General features: G+C 40.8%; 1 protein-coding gene across 3 annotated transcripts in view; it reads right to left on the reverse strand.

Moving 5' to 3' along the window:
* spopla (speckle type BTB/POZ protein like a) overlaps nucleotides 1-18,912 on the reverse strand; it is a 202,657-nt gene that overhangs the window by 86,171 nt on the left and 97,574 nt on the right. For 2 of the 3 annotated variants that reach the window (XM_060827831.1, XM_060827832.1), the window contains one exon: nucleotides 5,077-5,203. The exons of the other annotated variant lie outside the window; for it this stretch is intronic. The gene's annotated coding sequence lies outside the window, so the exon portion shown is untranslated. The remainder of the gene's footprint in view (nucleotides 1-5,076; nucleotides 5,204-18,912) is intronic. 3 annotated transcript variants of the gene reach the window in all.

Raw genomic sequence — 18,912 nt, forward strand, 5'->3', positions numbered from 1 at the left:
AGTTTCTGTTGTAGTTCTTTAGCCAGTTTGTGTGATGGTGTCCCTGGTAGCGATACGATGGGTCTGAGTGGGATGTCTGGTTTGTGCACTTTAGGTAGTCCATAGAATCGGTGGTGGTGTTGCTTTCAGGTTTCATTCTCTGCAGGTCAAACCTGGTTATCTGTCTGTTTTTTTGCAGGTTCCTCAGTGTGTTGTTTATCCTATTGGTGAGCTGTGGGGTGGGGTCAAACTCTCTCTTTTGTTAGGTGTTGGTATCTTCAAGTAGTTGTTGCCCTTCACAGGAGGCTCCCAAGCACTGAGGATGTCACCTAGGCAGGGGGACGAAATGTCTGCAACACAAATTCACAGCTCGGTGAACAGAACCACAACATCTATTAAATCTATCATTCTAGTTTATATTTTACCACATTAATCACACAAGATCATCTTCTCTAAAAGATGGCTGCAGTGTGAACAAAATTGAACAAAATGTAATATTTTAAAATCGATTATTACTTCTATTTAATTCAGTTTACAGCAACACCGTCTTCAGACTGTTTATTCACCAAATCAAAATGTGTTACATCATCCATCAGAGACTGCATGCACACTTATTGCCCATCACTTGCCATTGGGAACTTACATATATACACAGACAGAGCTTTGCCACAAGCAGTGTTAATGTCACTTCAGGAATTGGAGATTGGTGCCTGGTGCCAATGCACTGCAGTGAAATAGATGACTACATGCTTCAATGCTGCCTTGTAGTGCTGTTAATAATTGTTGTCAGTAGAAAAGAAGACTGCTTCATGTTAACATCTGTTCTTGGAACAAAGGATTTTAGCAATTGAGTTAAGTTGCAGAAGCTGGGGGTCCTCCTCAAGGAAAACAGATGATTGTGGGTGAGATATGATTGAAATGTGCAGAGTATTATTCTGTTCCCATTTGTTGATAGTATAAAATCTAAGGCTTTCAACAAAAGATGGGGTTTACCTGGAAAAACCTTTTATGTACATTGAGGAAATATTTTTAATTTACTTGTGGGACATGGATGTTGCTGGCTGGTCAGTGTTTATTGCCCGTCCCTTGTTGCTTTTGAGAAGGTGGTGGTGAGCTACCTTTTTGAACTGCTGTAATCCTTGTGTTGTAGCTAGACCCACAATGACCTTAGGGAGGGAATTCCAGGATTTTAACCCAGTGGCAGTGAAGGAACAGCAATATATTTCTAAGAGAGATGTTAAGTAGCCTGAAGGGGAACTTGCGAGTGGTGGTGTTCCCTTGTATCTGTTGCCCTTTTCCTTCAAGATGGAAATGGTCGAGGGTTTCTAAGGGTCTTTGGGAAATTTCTGCAGTGCATATTGTAAATAGTACACAATACTATTACTGACCGTCAGTGGTGGAGGGAATGGATGCTTGTGACATGGTGCCAATCAAGTAGGCTGCCTTGTCCTAGATGGCTTTTAAGTATTGTTGGAGATGGACTCATCCAAATAAGTGTGGAGTATTCCATCACACTCCTGACTTGCGCCTTGTAGATGGGTAACAAGGCGTCAGGAGGCAAGTTATTCACTAGGACCCTCTGGCATACTGTTGTAGCCGTTGCATTTTTATTATGAGCACAGTTGAGTTTCTGGTCATTGGGAACACCATTGTTCATAACAGTGTGTTGATAGTGGGGCATTCACTGATGGAACACCATTGAATATTAAGGGATACTTGGTTGATTGTTTTGATTGGTTTCCTGGGTGCTTTACAAATTTCAGGAGAGTATGTTTTGAGTGTTGGAGCACTGCTGATTTTGAAGAAAATGAAACATTGAGATGCAGCAATCTCTGATGTGTGAATTTCCCATTTCCTAAAGTTAGGTCGAATATGAGAGCATGGTAAGGGATATTTAGAAATCAGCAACAATATTGCTATAAATTGGCTAAATGGCCAACCATGCTGAAGCATCATAGGTAGACTGATTACCATTAATTCCTAAATTTGAGCAAAATAAATAGTCGGAACATAAACATGTTTATGACTCTATTTTACCTAAGCAAAGAATCATTGTAAAAATGTGAAAAAATTAGAAATATGAAATGAGTTTTCAAGGGCCATAGTGACTTTTCAGAGTAATTATGAACCAAAACGAGTTACATTCAACAACATGCATCTTCAAGGGTATTTACAGTAAAACAAGTTTTCTAAAAGATCACCCTCTCATTACGGTGGCACAGTGCTTAGCACTGCTGCCTCACAGCGCCAGAGATCCGGGTTCAATTCCCACCTCAGGCAACTGTCTGTGTGGAGTTTGCGCATTCTCCCCGTGTCTGTGTGGGTTTCCTCTGGGTGCTCCGGTTTCCTCCCACAGTCCAAAAATGTGCAGGTTAGGTGAATCGGCCATGCTAAATTGCCCGTAAAGTTAGGTGAAGGGTAAATGTAGGGAAATGGGTCTGGGTGGGTTGCTCTTCGGAGGGTTGGTGTGGACTTATTGGGGCGAAGGGCCTGTTTCCACACTGTAAGTAATCTAATTAGTTCAATGATTGCTAAGTAATTGAAATCTGGAGGGAGATCAGTCATGTTCCCCATGGACAAGTGTAAACTCACTGACAGCAACTTCAGGATTCCAGCATTTGCTGACTCCAACATTGGCTGCAGAAATCTATATCAATGAGGTGCTGAGATGGAGATGGTCGAGAGCTTCAAGCTCCTTGGAGGCTGTCTTGGTCCATCACATTGATGCTATGGTCAAGAAAGCACACCAATGCATCAACTTCTTCAGATGGCCAAGGAAATTCAGCATGTCCACAAAGATTCGTACCAATTTTTATATACGCATCAGGTTAACAAGATTGGATCACATAGAATACTGGGTGAACTTGGACACAACAGTGGCTGGAAGGTGGGAGAAAGAGGGTGGTCGTGGAGGATTGCTTTTCGGACTGGAGGCCTATGACTAGTGGTGTGCCACAGGGATTGGTGCTGGATCACCTGCTTTTTCTCATTTATATAAATGATTTGGATGTGAATATAAGAGGTACGGCTAGTAAATTTGCAGATGACACCAAAATTGGTGGTGTGGTGGACAGCGAAGAAGGTTACCTCAGATTACAATGGGATCTTGATCAGATGGGCCAATGGGCTGAGAAGTGGCAGATGGAGTTTAATTCAGATAAGCGCGAGGTGCTGCATTTTGGGAAAGCAAATCTTAGCAGGACTTATACACTTAATGGTAAGGTCTTTGGGAGGCTTGCTGAACAAACAGACCTTGGAGTGCAGGTTCATAGCTCCTTGAAAGTGGAGTCGCAGATAGATAGGATAGTGAAGGCGGCATTTGGTATGCTTTTCTTTATTGGTCATAGTATTGAGTACAGGAGTTGGGAGGTCATGTTGCAGCTGTACAGGACATTGGTTAGGCCACTGTTGGAATATTGCATGCAATTCTGATCTCTTCCTATCTGAAGGACGTTGTGAAACTTGAAAGTGTTCAGAAAAGATTTACAAGGATGTTGCCAGGGGTGGAGGATTTGAGCTATTAGGAGAGGTTGAATAGGCTAGGGCTATGTTCCCTGGAGAGTTTGAGGTTGAGGGATGACCTTATAGAGGTTATAAAATCATGAAGGATTTGTCCCCCAGGCTAGGACAATCCAAAGGCAGAAGGCATAGATTTGAGATGAGGGGGGGAAAATTTAAAAGGAACCCGAGGAGAAACTTTTTCACACAGAGAGTAGTACATGTATGGAATGAGCTAGTGGTGGAGGCTGCTGCAATTACAACATTTAAAAGGCTTCTGGATGGGTACATGAATGGGAAGAGTTTAGGGTGATATGGGCTGAATGTTGATATTACCCACCTTAAGAGACCAAGACACATAAATAGAAAGCAGGACATAACACCAGCGCTTTACCGGTGAGGCTCACTGATGATGTTACCCAGCATGGTGACGAAACATTTGACAACAAACCTTCCAGCTCAGCGAGCAAACTGAACTCAACCTGAGCTATAAATCATCTTAAAAATCGCAAAGGTCTGTCTTCATACTGTACACCTCTATGACTCTTATCCAGATGCACCACAGCATTGCTTGGCGTGGCAACTGCTCATCCAAGACCGCAATACATTAGAGAGTTGTAAATATAGCCCAGTCTGTCATGCTAGCCAGCCTTCCATCTATTGACTCAGTCTATACTTCCTGCTGCCTTGGGAAAGCAGCCAACGTAATCAAAGTTAAAATCACATAACACTAGGTTATAGTCCAACAGGTTTATTTGGAAGCACTAGCTTTTGGAGCGCTGCACCTTCATCAGGTGGAAGGAACAGGGGTCCAAAAGCTACTGCTTCCAAATAAACCTGCTGGACTACAACCTGGTGTTGAGAGAGTTTTAACTTTGTACACCCCAGTCCAATACTGGCATCTCCAAATCACAACACAATCAAAGACCCCTCCTACCCGAGTTATACTCTAGAATATTGAGCTTTGGCCCTCAAAGCTGTGCCGATCTATGAAAATAATGATGCCCATCTAACCTATACCGTTCCATTATTATCCATATGTATATTCCAGTGCCCATTTAAACACCCTCTCTTTGATGCTCTTGTGTTAGGCAGACGATATGAAAGTTTGAGAACATGTATCAACAGATTCAAAACAGCCTCTTCCCTGCTGAAATGAATGGACCTCTCATGTATTGAGCTTGATCTTTCTCTGCACCCTCTCTGCAGCTGTAACACTATATTCTATATTCTGTTCTGTTACCATGGTGGCTTGATTTGCATGGACTACTCGCAAAACAATGCTTTTCACTGCATCTCTGTACATGTGACAATGACAAATCAGATCAAATCAAACCAACAAGAGTAACAATGGCATACACTTGCATGATCATTTATACTGCAAAATCGGAGCTTTGATAGGCAAACTAGTCTATGTGAAAACAAACACTGGTAAGAAGCTGATACTTTCAGCAACAAGTACAATAAAAAAGAAGGGAGAACAACAAGGAAAATGATTCTTTTTTAAATTGAAGCAGATGAGTGTAATCATGATACTATCAGACCTCATACTTTTAAACTGCAAAACAAAATATGGATTTTCAAACCTGATACACTCACCCTACTGGCAGCCCCTTCACGGTTGCCCCCTGTAGTCTGTGAATCCCAATTATCTGCGGAATGTTAACGTCACTCAGAAATATGAAGTATATTGGTTAGGATGGTGTCATTGCCGGAAACCTCACACCTAAAAAAAAATAACCTTCTTTTTAGAAACATCCAGAAAATAATTTAAACATAAACTTACTAAATTGTACACTGCATTGTGAGCTATTTTTGAATTCTAACCTGTTAGTGAATATCCAATCTATACAAACGATGTATTCAGTGCATAAAATAATAGTTGGAACACAAGACTTCATATAATTAGTCAAAAAGTACACTGTATACAGCAACCAGAAATGTTTATTTTTAAAATCCTGAATATTCCTCTGCAACATAATTTAAGCATAATGATAGGCTATTCTAAAAACATTGTCTGATTCAACTAATGAGGATGGGTTAAGAGTATTTGTTTAATCCCACTCCAGAGATCTAATCATGGTCAGATGTGTAACACTGACAAAGTGCCATCCCATCGCTTGGATGACATACTGAAAGGGCGAAATGGACCATAAAGATCTTATGGGCACCACATGAAGGACTGACACCTTGGTCAACCTTTAAACTTCAACCAGTGCCAGTAAAACAGATTATTGTATCATTAGAACATTGTTCTTCATGAGATTTTGCAGTGCTCATTCTGTTTACCATAGTGACTACACTTCACAATGACTTCTGGAATATCCTGGAGTGAGAGAGAGAGAGAGAGAGAGAGAGAATGTCAGGCTGCTGCAAGAATGGTATAGATGCCTGTATGCCATTGAGACAAAGAAACAGAAATAAGTAAGTAATATGGTCATTTTTTTTTAAATCTAAAAATATTTACTATAATCACTTCAATCTATTTATGTGAAATATTCAAGTTGATCTTTTTTCGAACACAGCCTACTTTCATTAAACATGACAGAGTACACAATGCTCAACTGCTTGCAGTAAAGAGCATAAGTTCAACTTTCATGGGAGTTTCAAAAAGCAAAACTGTTCACTGAAATGAATTAATATCAGGCTGTGTTACTACTTTTCCTTCTAGCTGACAATATGAATCACTAAACCATTTGACAAGTTGACCACTGAAATAAAAAAAACCAAAAAACTGCAGTCAAAGGAATCACAATCATAGGTTGATCAATTTGTCATGTATCTCAACTCCTACTCACAGTACGTACAATATTCCTAATGCAGCAGCTACCAACTCCTGGCAATCTCATCTAAATTCCTACTGAAATTTAAAGACAGATGGTTAATAGAAAAACTTAGAGATAGAAATTTAGAATAACTGATTGAGACCCTGTAGTTATTACAGGATGCCAATAGCATACTTACTTGCATCTGCAAGTTTAAGGATCCTTTTCGTTTTCGAAAAAGCTATTACTGAATGTTTGGAACAAGGTCACCATTGTTACCAAGCAATATTTTCAAATTCTTCTTTCTTCTTAGATCACAATAGCCAAATAAAGCCAGACAAAATGTCCCTAAAAGGTCAACTCTGACACTTCAGCACAAGATCAACAGTCCACTGCAAACCTCCATGACAACAGTGCCTTGCCTTCACTTGATACCTTTCATCCCTATTAATGTTAAAAGCTAGTGCAAGGTTCAAAATCTCAAATGGAATGCTCTCCTTGATTTCAAGGGAATTGGAACACAAAAGTGAAGAACTGATGTTTCAGCTCTCTTTAGTTGCAGGCGCGCAGGAAATACTGGCCTTTGACGGTTTACTGTGTCAGTTTACCAGAATTAGAAGAGGATTTAAAGCTTTAAATTACGACAATAATTTGCATAAACATAGTTTGCATTCTCTTGGGTTTTAAAAGTTGGGGAAAATCTAATGGAAATGCTTAAAATGATGAAAGGAATTTTATAAACTAAGTCCAGAGAAACAAATTTCTCTGATTATAGGAGTCCAGTCCCAGGAGTTATTAATTTCAGGGGGAGATCAAGAAGCAAAATTTGCCAAACATTTGTGAAAATCTGGGCCTCTCTTTCCCCAAAAAGCTACGTTCATTGAAACTGTGAAGATGAAAATCTACAGTCATTATTAGGTAAGGACAACTAGGAATATGAAACAAAGGCAAGTTTACATAGTTGAGATACACATCTGCCAAGATCCAAAATAATGACGGATGAGGCCACAACAGCTGAATGGTCTCCACTTGTTTCTATACTCCACATGCCAACTGTGTGTTTCAACCTCCAGTCTATAAGTCAGCATTCTTTCTATAGATATCTATGTATCCCTACCAGCAGCTTTTCATACCACTTACATGATTGCACCTGATCCTTTGGTAATGTAAATGTTACCTTCCAAGCAGTGTTTTTGATATCTTGCATCTATGTTGATTTTTGACACTGTTCTGCTAGGCCAACCTTCCTACCACAAAATGAAACTCTCCAATCCCATTTAACCAAAGGTTTTTAAAATAGGAAATTTCCTTCTGAGTATAATCAGATTGTATCAACACAGTTATAGGACAACTAACATTTCCAGGCAATTTCATCTGAGGTGCTATTGTGTTTAATTTCACATGTTACAGCAAATGTCAAGTGCAACATAGATAAACAAGTGAAATAAAACAACTCTTAAATTTTTAAAAGAACTGCAGTCACCTTTCCGCATCTGCTGCTTATTCTTGAAGAGGCAATTCTGCTAAATTATCTGAAGATTCAGAAACGGTAATCAAAAGATATTGCAAATAGCTGTATCTTTTACTGCTGATAACTCAGTGTCTATAATGACTCATCACTCTGCTAGAAAATGTATGTTATTTTCATGGTACATAATCTACAGGGATTGGCATCTCAATCAGATGGATGGTTTGCAATGCACACAATGACGACAGTAGCATGGATTCAATTCTTGCATTGGCTGAGGTTACCATGAAGGACCTGCCTTATCAATCTCACTGCTTACCTGAGATGTGGTAACCCTCAGGTTAAAGTCACCACTAATCATCTCTTTCTCTTAAGACAGAGTAGTTCTATGGCCCTCTGGGACAGTGGCAACTTTGCCTTTATATATCCTTTATTGAACCTTTAAGAACATCTCCTTTCATTACCAATCCTCCTCCGTATGAGACTTTCTTGCTCCATCTTTCTATTTCCAAACCCTCCATGCTCTTTGTTGAGCAAAAATCCACTCACTCCAAATCAACAATGTGCTTTCTTTAACTTCTCTTGCTCTCCTAATCTTCAATGCAGTTTCGCCAAGTTGTTTTCGCCACATCCATCTCAACATTTCTCTGTCCCCTCCAATCCCCTTGTTAAATATAATCCTTTTCTTAACATCTGTTTCTCTCCTTTACTTTGTTTAATTATCACTCCACTCTCTCTTGAAGTTGAAGTCAGTAACTTCCTGCATCTCTAATACACTGTGCCTTACTTCTAAAATCAATTCCTCCTGGTGCTCTCCTAAATTTCCACATTTGCATTTTGAGAAGGACACACTAGCCTATCATTCTTAGGGGTGGCAACAGCAAAGATAATTTTACAATATATGCATTAAACACATCATTTATGCAGGATTTTAAAAAAAAACTACGTCAGCATTCAAACATTGTTTTTTTCTTCCAGTTCAAGATGTGTTGCATAAAGATAATCAGCTAACAGTTTTTTTGCAGCACATTGCATGACTGATTAGGTTTGCCCAATGGGGCAGATCTCTATGCTACGCCTCACCAGCAGCTCCTCAGCCCACTCTTTCAGCATCCTAACATGATAGGAGTTTATAGAGGCAACCACTCTCCTTGAAATTGTTTGGAGATGGCATAGTCAACCCTAAGCAATTTACTGGCTAGGTGGTGGCAGAATCAGAGAAGCCATGAACACTTTGTCCAGAGAAGAGCATTTCCAAGTTCGAGATGGACTTGTATGGCCTGGAGGAACATGGCACAACTAATCCAGACTACCAATGCTAGGAGACCATCATGTCTCCAGCCTGGCTGCTAAAGAGACAAAGGAATGCATCAACCACACCCACAGGAACAACTGTTCCTCTGGAATTCTGCCACTAATTGGCGCAACCAAGCCTTGAGGAGTCAAAAGACCTGTAAGGAAGTTGATAAATGATATCTCAAAGAATGTCATAGAGGAAAGTTGGTAAGAAAAGAAACATGGGCCACAAAGTAAGTGATTAGGAGGGATGACCCAAACTTGGTTTGGAAAAATTAGTCTGACAAGTTATTTTATAGGAGTAGAGACAGATAGCAGGAAAGGGAGGTTAGGGAATAATACAGGAACATTGTAATACTACTTGGCTGCAAACTATCACTACTTACAATGAACCTTATGCACCTACAAAAAATAAAAACTGAAAGAACTGTGGATGCTGTAAATTAGAAACAAAAAACAGAAGTTGCTGGAAAGGTGCAGCACATCTGGCAGCATCTGCGAAGAAAAATCAAAGAACTGAGGAAGGGTCACCAGACCCAAAACGTTAACTTTGATTTCTCTTCACATATGCTGCCAGAGCTGCTGAGCTTTTCCAGCAATTCATTTTAGCTGTTGGTTAAAGTATGTGTAATTGGGATGAACAATGCAATCTTTAAACTCCTTAACAGCACTACTTAACCATTAATTTAAGTTGTTTATATGTATTATAATTCATATATTTTGAACAATGTGTGCGCATTAAAGAGGTTAAACATTAAACCAGTATCCTGATAGCAATACACAGACAGCTGGTAGATCTGGAAAAGAATACACAATAAATTGAAGAGCCTCTCGGTTTGAGCGCTCATTCTACATGAAACAATTCTGTGCTATTCTTGGGATCTCAATTCCTGTACATTCACACAGTGTATTATATTCTAGTTATCATAGGAAATTATTTGTTCTTTGCCCATTGTATAGTATACCCTGGTAGAAACATACAAACACGCAAAGAAAAAAGCTCAATTTAGAAGGCACTACACAGTCATTCCCAATTTAAACTATCGGTATTCATCAAAGTAGAAAAACATATTCAGCATATAATACTATTTTCAGTAAAGGTGATGTGGCATGCTTTAAAAATATAACACTCAGAATGTTTATGCAATGAGCACCACAGAAAGACTATCTGAAACAGAAGGATTACAATAATTTACCTGCCCTGAGACTGTTCTTGTTTATGACCAATATAAATACTTAAGTTATTAATCAAGCAAACTTTCCCAGTAGTGTATTATCCAAAGATAGAATGCAACAAATGAAAAGCAGTAGAGTGTTTTGGGAACCTCAGAAACAATCCTGCCTTCTCTTCTAGCTTCTGTAGACAGTTAACTGTTGTAACCTTAGCAAATACAAAATCAACTCCCTACAGTAAACAAATCTCTTATTCAGCAGCTCAGGTTGCTTTTAATTCTGTCTGGGCAAGTCACCTACAGGTTCATACTTGTCTGACTGTGTGACTCGACTCTGGGCAAATTCATCTGCAGATGGCCACGGATGTCACCTTTCCTTTTCCCAATAACATCAAACGTAGTACGGTAAAAAAGGACTGGCACAAATGGTACTTTGATTCAATGTCTGACAAACCTGTTGCTGCAAGATTAAGAGTATTCTTCAGCATTTTCCACATGGGCCATTGTCAGTAATATAAAATCTGACCTTAAAGGATTTTGGGGTCTCGATTAGTGAGGCTGGAAAAGCACGGCAGGTCAGCATCCGAGGAGCAGGAAAATCGACATTTTGGGCAAGAGCCCTTCATCAGGACTGAAGGCAGGGAGCCTCCAGGGTGGTTTAGCCTCTGTCGCTACCATGAATATAAGGCTTAATTTACACTGTATTGCTGAATCTAAAAGGAGACAGAATTCTGGTTCTATTTTTGAGATGCCAGTAGAAAGAAACAATCATCAAAGTTGGATCTAAAAGAGTCAAAGAGTGTGGTGCTGGAAAAGCACAGCAGATCAGGCAGCATCCGAGAAGCAAGAGATTTGACATTTCGGGCAGAAGCCCTTGAGCAGGAATGAGGCTTGTGGGCCAAGGGGGGCTGAGAGATTAATGAGAGGGCGGTGGGGAAAGGTAGCTGGGAATGTGATAGGTAGAAGAGGGTGGGGGTGAAAGTGATAGGTCGGACAGGAGGGTAGAGCAGATGGATGGGAATGAGGATGGCTATTGCACCGTTCAAGAGGACAGTGTCGAATTGGACTGGGATAAGGTGCCTGGGAAGGGAAATGGGGAAACTGGTAAAATTCACATTGATCCGTGTGGTTGAAGGGCCCCTCGATGGAAGAAGAGGTGATTTTCCTCCAGGCGTTGGGTGGTTAGGGTTTGGCAATGGAGATGGCCAAGGACCTGCATGTTCTTGGCGGAGTGGGAGGGGGAGTTAAAGACCCAACCAGTATCCTCCACTGACACTCTCATTAGATTGGCTAAACTGGTCTTCACCCTCAACATCTTCTCCTTCCAATCCTCTCACTTCCACCAGGCCAAATGAGTAGCCATGGGCACCCACATGGGCTCCAGCCTGCCTCTTTGTCAGGTACGTGGAACAGTCCATCTTCCGCAGCTACACTGGCATCATTCCCCATCTTTTCCTCTGCTTCATCAATGCTATATTGGCACCACCCCGAACTCCCATGAGGAGGTTGAGCAGTTCATAAACTTCACCAACACCTTCTATCCCAACCTCAAGTTCACCTGGACCTGCTCAGTCACCTCCCTCCCTTTCATGGTCCTTACCACCTCCATTTCCGGTGACCGACTCAACACTGACATCCACTACAAACCCACTGACTCCCACATCTACCTGAACTAAATCTCCTCCCATCCTGCCCCCTGTAAAAACGCTATTCCGTATTCCCAATTCCTCCGCCTCTACTGCATCTACTCCCAAGAGGACCAATTCCACCACAGAAAATCCCAGATGGCCTCCTTCTTCAAAAACTGCAACTTCCTCTCCCACGTGGTCAACGATGCCTTTAAGAGCATCTCCTCCACTTCCCTCACCTCCACCCACAACACAGAACTTCCCTGGTCCTCACCTTCTACTCCACCAATCACCAGATCTACCGCATCATCTTCCACCATTTCTGCCACTTACAAACAGACTCCACCACCAGAGATATATTTGCCTCCCCAACATTATCTGCATTTCGGAGAGAACATTCCCTCCGCGACTCCCTTGTCAGATCTACTCTCCACCCTCCACCCCCAACAACTCACCCTCCCCTCCGGGCACCTTCCCCTGCCACTGCAGGAAGTGCAGAACCTGCGTCCATATCTCCACCCTCACCTCTGCCCAAGGCCCCAAATGATCCTTCCACATCTGACAGAAATTTACCTGTACTTCCACACACGCCATCTACTGCATCTGTTACACTCGATGTGGTCTCCTCTTACATTGGGGAGACAAGATGCTTACTTGCAGACCATTTCAGAGAACATCTCTGGGTCACCTGCACCAACCAACCCCACACTTTAACTCCCCCTCCCACAGCACCAAAGACATGCAGGTCCTGGGCCTCCTCCATTGCCAAACCTGAGCCACCTGATGCCTATAGGAAGAACACCTTATCTTCTACCTTGGGACTCTCTAACCACACAGGATCAATGTAGATTTCAGTTTCCCCATTTCCCCTTCTCCCCCCCCACACACCTTATCCCAGCCCCAACCTCCAACTTGGCACCGCCCTATTTGAACGATCCTACCTGTCCATCTTCCTTCCCACCTATCTGTTCTACCCTACTCTCTGACCTATCACTTTCACCCCCACTTTCATCTATCCTATCGCATTCCCAGCTAATTTCCCCACAGTCTCACCCCTTCCCATTTATCTCAGCACCCCTTCCCATTTATCTCAGCACCCCAGCCCACAAGCCTCATTCTTGCTGATGGGCTTATGCCCAAAACGTCGATTCCCCTACTCCTCAGATGCTGTCTGACCAGTATAGGAATTAGGACATCATGTTGCAGTTGTACATGGTGCTGGTGAGGCCACTTTTAGAATACTATGTACAATTCTGATTGCTCTGCTATAAAAGAGTATTATTAAATTGGAAAGTATTCAGAAGAAATTTACCAGAATGTTGCCAGACTGAGGGTTTCAATTATAAGGAGAGGCTAGGACTTTTTTCATTGGAGTGCAGAAAGTTGAGTGATGTGCTTTTCCAGCACCACACTCTGACTCTGATCTCCAGCATCTGCAGTCCTCACTTTGTCCTCCCTAAAAGAGTCAGAGTCATCCAGCACAGAAACAGACCCTTTGGTCCAACTCGTTTTTGCTGACTTAAGTTTCCCAAACTAAACTAGCCCCATTTGCTTGCATTTGACCCACATCCCTCTAAACCTTTCCTATTCATGCGCCTGTCCAAACGTCTTTTAAATGCTGTAATTGTACCTCAACCACCACTTTCTCTGGCACTTAAAAGGGACCACCCTCACATCGCTTTTACATCTCTCACCTTAAATCTGCCCCCACTAGTTTTGAACTCCCCCACTCCAGGAAAAGACCTTTGTTATTCATCTTATCTACACAACTCATGATTTTATAAACCTCTATAAGGTCATCACTCAACTTTCTGCACTCCAATGAAAAAAGTCCTAGCCTCTCCTTATAATTCAAACCCTCAGTCTGGTGTTCAGTAGTGAAAAAGAATTCTGTCAACCAAAGCATCATGGATTGTTTAGGTAATCAGAAAAATTGCAACTGAATTTCAGCCTGGGATAAATGTGAGGTAATTATAAACTCCCTTTCAGCTTTAACTTTGGAAGCATCAGATTGTAATCCTTCTCACGTAATTAAGTTGGGAATCTCAGATTTATAATTTTATAAAGCCTTTATTGCTGATACATGCTTTTGTTATCAAAGCTGCAGCTCCATAAACTTGAATGTATCCAAAATCTAGGTTCTTCTTACAAGTCCCATTCTACCATCAATCTTTGCTGAATGAACTTTACTGGTATCCAGTCAAACAAAGCTTTCAACTTTAAATTATTATAGTCATCTTCCAATCTCTTCACAGTCTTGCCTTTTCCTATCATTCTTTATTCTAATAGTATTGTAGAAGTATGTACCCTGCATGAACTGGTATAAAAGGACTGCTCACCATCACCTTTTCAAAAGCAATTAGGGTTGGACAATAAATGTTGGTCTAGCCAAAGACATGCACATCCCTTACAAAAATAAATGGTAGCAACCTCCTTTACAAATGTGTCAGGTTATATGCAGGCAAAGAGCAAGAAGGGAAAAAGCAACAAAAGGTAAAGTTTAAGGTTAGGTGAAAGACTGGAGGGATGAGAAACACAGTGGAATCATGACCAGCACCTATTATCCAAATTAAAAATCAAGAAGCATAAAACATATAAAATCTCATTTGGATATTTTTAAACTTTAGAAATAAAGCTGTGCATACTTTCATAAAATTAGCTGCAATCGCACACTAAATGAGTAGGAGTGTCCATCTCGTAAACTTTGTGTCACTGGTCATGGGTCTGTGGGTCCTTGCATGTTAATGAGTCTGATCCTTGAGCAGCATCTCTGACCAGACATTTGATTGGTGTTTGTGAGGTAGAATTGCTCCTTGGCCTTGAGATCACTGGAATTCCTTCCTCCGTAATACATCTTGTCAAATGCTTTCATAATCCCACTTCACTTCTCTGATTTGCTTCCTCAATTTCCTTCTGAACCTTTGTGTTAGGCTAGATTCTCAATTATATTTTCTACCCAACACCTGTCATAAAACTTGCTGCTCTTCCTCCCTCAGTACTATGTTTACAATTAAACCTCTCCTTGCTCTGTGGCCTTTTAAAAAGTTGCAAGTCCTCACATCTTGATGCTGTACTTAAAATTAACCAATTTTGACCAAATGCAGTGACAGAATACTGACTCCACTATTTAGTACAAATATTTACCAAAATGACTCAAACCTCTTCCAAATCTAGGTACGAACATACAAATTAGAAGTAGTAGACCATTTGGCCTCTCTAGTAAGCTGCACTATTCAACAAGATCATGGTTGGCCAGATTGTGTCCTCAACAGTACATTCCCACCTACCCTGATAACCATGCACTTCCTTGTTAGTCAAGAAGCTTCCTACCTCCACCTTAAAAGGATTCAATAGTCCTGCTTCTATCATGCTCTCAAGGTGAGAAACTCAAACATTGCAGGAAAAAAGTCCTCTTTATAATGGTTTTAAATGGAAGAGATCCATGGTTTTTTGAAAATCTGTGTCCCTTAGCTCTGGACTCTCCTGTAAGAGTTTTTCAGCATCCATCCTTTCAAGTCTCTTGAGGATCTTATTTGTCTCAATAAGGTCACATCTTATACTTTAATACTACTTGATCAATTTCTGCACATGCTTAGATTAGATTAAATTATTAGATTCCCTACAGTATGGAAATGGGCCCTTCGACCCAACAAGTCCACACCGACTCTCCAAAGAGTAACTCACCCTGACTAATGTAGCTAGCACTACGGGCAATTTAGCATGGCCAATTCAACTGACCTGCATATCTTTGGGCTGTGGGAGGAAACCGGAGCACCCGGAGGAAATCCATGTAGACACGGGGAGAATATGCAAACTCCAGGCAGACAGGTGCCCAAGGCGGGAATTAAACCTGGGTCCGTGGCACTGTGAGGCAGCAGTGCTAACCACTGAGCCACCGTGCCGCCCCATTCTACATCCAAAGTATGAAGGCAGTGAACTTTCTCCAAATTGCCTCTAACACATTTAAATCCTTTCTTAAACAAGGATACAAAAGTCACACATGGTATTCCAGATGCGACCTCACCAACGTTCCACACAACTACAGCAAAACATCCTTACATTCCACTCTCCTTGCAAAACATGACTAAATTTCTTTTGTCTTCCTAATCATTAGCTGTAAAACTAAACCATTGTGCATGCAAAGAATATCGATGTGAGACAGAATAACTTGCATTGAGGAAAAACAAGAAAAAGAAAAAAAATAGGTTTCAAGGCAAAAAGCCAAAGTAAAACGCCAAAGTATGGAAGCAAGTTAGCTGTCTACCTCATCCAATGCACAAATGACATGCATTATTGTATTAGAAGGCACACGAGTGGGTGTAGGAAGCGTGGATTGAAAGGTATGAACAGAGATAGAAATCCTCATTATTCAACAAGCATATAGTTCCATCGCCCAATGCAATTGCCATCAAATAAATATTTCAAATATTTTATCATCAGGGTACATGCGTTTTTTGTCACACACAGTATTTTCATTTCAGAATGATGTTGCTTAATCACACAAAGTCATAGACATGGCAATGTCAAGTAGGAAGTTGTATAGTTGTATATCATTGAGAAGGAATTCATCTGGAGTAGTATGGGCAGCATTTTGCAAAAATGACCACGGGCCAAGCTTGATGTTCTCCAAGCTACACAGCTAAAAAGTAGTTACTAATATTCTGCACCTTCTGTGAAAAAAGGAAGCAATGACAATACCTTATTCAGTATGTGATTCTAGCTCTCCTAGGCTGACAAACTACAAAGCTGCTATGCAAAGTGCCTACAAACCTGATAAATTACAATGCCATTCAGCTGGAGTGACTGGCCCAGGTCAGACAATATATACAAGTGGATTTTATACTAAGTATTTGTTCTTTACTCAAATTGAAGGAGGTCAGCATCTGCAAGCTGGCCCTCATGGTTAAATTTAATAATCTAATCCCAACAGTAGATTTAATCCCAGCTGATGGTAACTACGGGAAAGTCAGATCTCAGAATGAAAACAGGTTTGATAGGTCATTTTTTCATGTTTATTAGTCAATCGACATGGTGATTAGTCACTGAGACATACTTACACAAGGCTTGTTAATTTCTTTATAACAGTTCTGAAGAAGGGTCACTGGACTTGTAAGGTTAACTGATTTCTCTCAACAGATGTTGCCAGACCTGCTGAACTTTTTCAGTAATTTCTGTTTTGTTTCCGATTTTCAGCACCTGCACTTTTAGTTTTTTTTATAAATTGCACACCTTTCATCATAAGTATCATACTTAATTTATGACAACACAACAGGAAGAGTGAATACTTTCATATTCACTTTTAAATATGAACTGGTGCATTTGATTTTAAAATATGTAGCCAGGAGTTAACTTGCAAGAAGTTCCCACATTGATAAACAATTAGCTGATGCATCCACAATGCTGCTTATTTTGATCCAGCAAACTCTGTGATTCATTATGAAATAGCATTTTTTTTTAAGAATCATATAATATCAAACAAACCAAGTCTTATTTCCTTTTGCATAAGATTCATCCTATTTTTACAAGGAATGAAAAAGAGACATTTTTGTCAAGTGGTACATTCATTTCCTCAAACATCCCAAAGATATTCACAACAAAATTAATTATCTTTACGCACAACCACCAGTTTACACATAGATAAGTATAACAACATCTCTTAACAGTGGTGATAAAAATAATAAATTAATTTGTCTTGGTGGTTTTGGATGGAGAATAACATTGCCCAAGACACTGGTGGTACTTAAAAGAATTGTCAAAAGATCTTTTCTAATTCTCCTGGACATACAGTGCCTCAATTTAAGTACTCACCTGAAAGAAGATAATACTGACATTGCATCAATGTTGTAAAAAAATTCTAATTTTGTTGGTTTTTCAGAGGACACCCTTCTGCATCAAAGGCAAACAATGCTACTACATAGTTAAGCTGCCAGTTAAACTGATACCTGCTGTTTATACGGCACAGCTACCTATATAGTAAATGTGGAGGAAAAAAAAGTTAAAATTGGTGAACCCTCTTTCCATATGTTCACATGCATACTCTGGCTGACCCCCAGCCCTCTCATAGAGTCATAGAGATGTACAGCATGGAAACAGACCCTTCGGACCAGCCCGTCCATGCCGACCAGATATCACCACCCAATCTAGTCCCACCTGCCAGCACCTGGCCCATATCCCTCCAAACCCTTCCTATTCATATACCCATCCAAATGCCTCTTAAAATGTTGCAATTGTACCAGCTTCCACCACATCCTCTGGAATTCATTCCATACAGGTACCACCCTCTGCGTGAAAAAGTTGCCCCTTAGGTCTCTTTTATATCTCTCCCCTCTCACCCTAAACCTATGCCCTCTAGTTCTGGACACCCCAACCCCAGGGAAAAGACTTTGCCTATTTATCATATCCATGCCTCTCATAATTTTGTAAACCTCTATAAAGGTCACCCCTCAGCCTCCAACGCTCCTGGGAAAACAGCCCCAGCCTGTACAACCTCTCCCTGTAGCTCAGATCCTCCAACCCTGGCAACATCCTTGTAAATCTTTTCTGAACCCTTTCAAGATTCACAACATCTTTCCGATAGGAAGGAGACCAGATTGCACACAATATTCCAACAGTGGCCTAACCAATGTCCTGTACAGCAGCAACATGACTTCCCAACTCCTGTACTCAATACTCTGACCAATAAAGGAAAGCATACCAAACGCCTTCTTCACTATCCTATCTACCTGCGACTCCACTTTCAAGGAGCTATGAACCTGCACTCCAAGGTCTCTTTGTTCAGCAACACTCCCTAGGATCTTACCATTAAATGTATAAGTCCTGCTAAGATGTGTTTTTCCAAAATGCAGCACCTCGCATTTATCTGAATTAAACTCTATCTGCCACTTCTCAGCCATTGGCCTGTCTGGTCAAAATCCTGCTGTAATCTGAGGTAACCCTCTTTGCTGTCCACTACACCTCCAATTTTGATGTCACCTGCAAACTTACTAACTCTACCTCTTATGATTGCATCCGAATCATTTATGTAAATGACAAAAAGTAGAGGGCCCAGCACCGATCCTTGTGGCACTCCGCTGGTCACAGGCCTCCAGTCTGAAAAACAACCCTCC

Source organism: Hemiscyllium ocellatum, chromosome 7 (assembly GCF_020745735.1).
Source record: "Hemiscyllium ocellatum isolate sHemOce1 chromosome 7, sHemOce1.pat.X.cur, whole genome shotgun sequence".
Classification (NCBI taxonomy): domain Eukaryota; kingdom Metazoa; phylum Chordata; class Chondrichthyes; order Orectolobiformes; family Hemiscylliidae; genus Hemiscyllium; species Hemiscyllium ocellatum.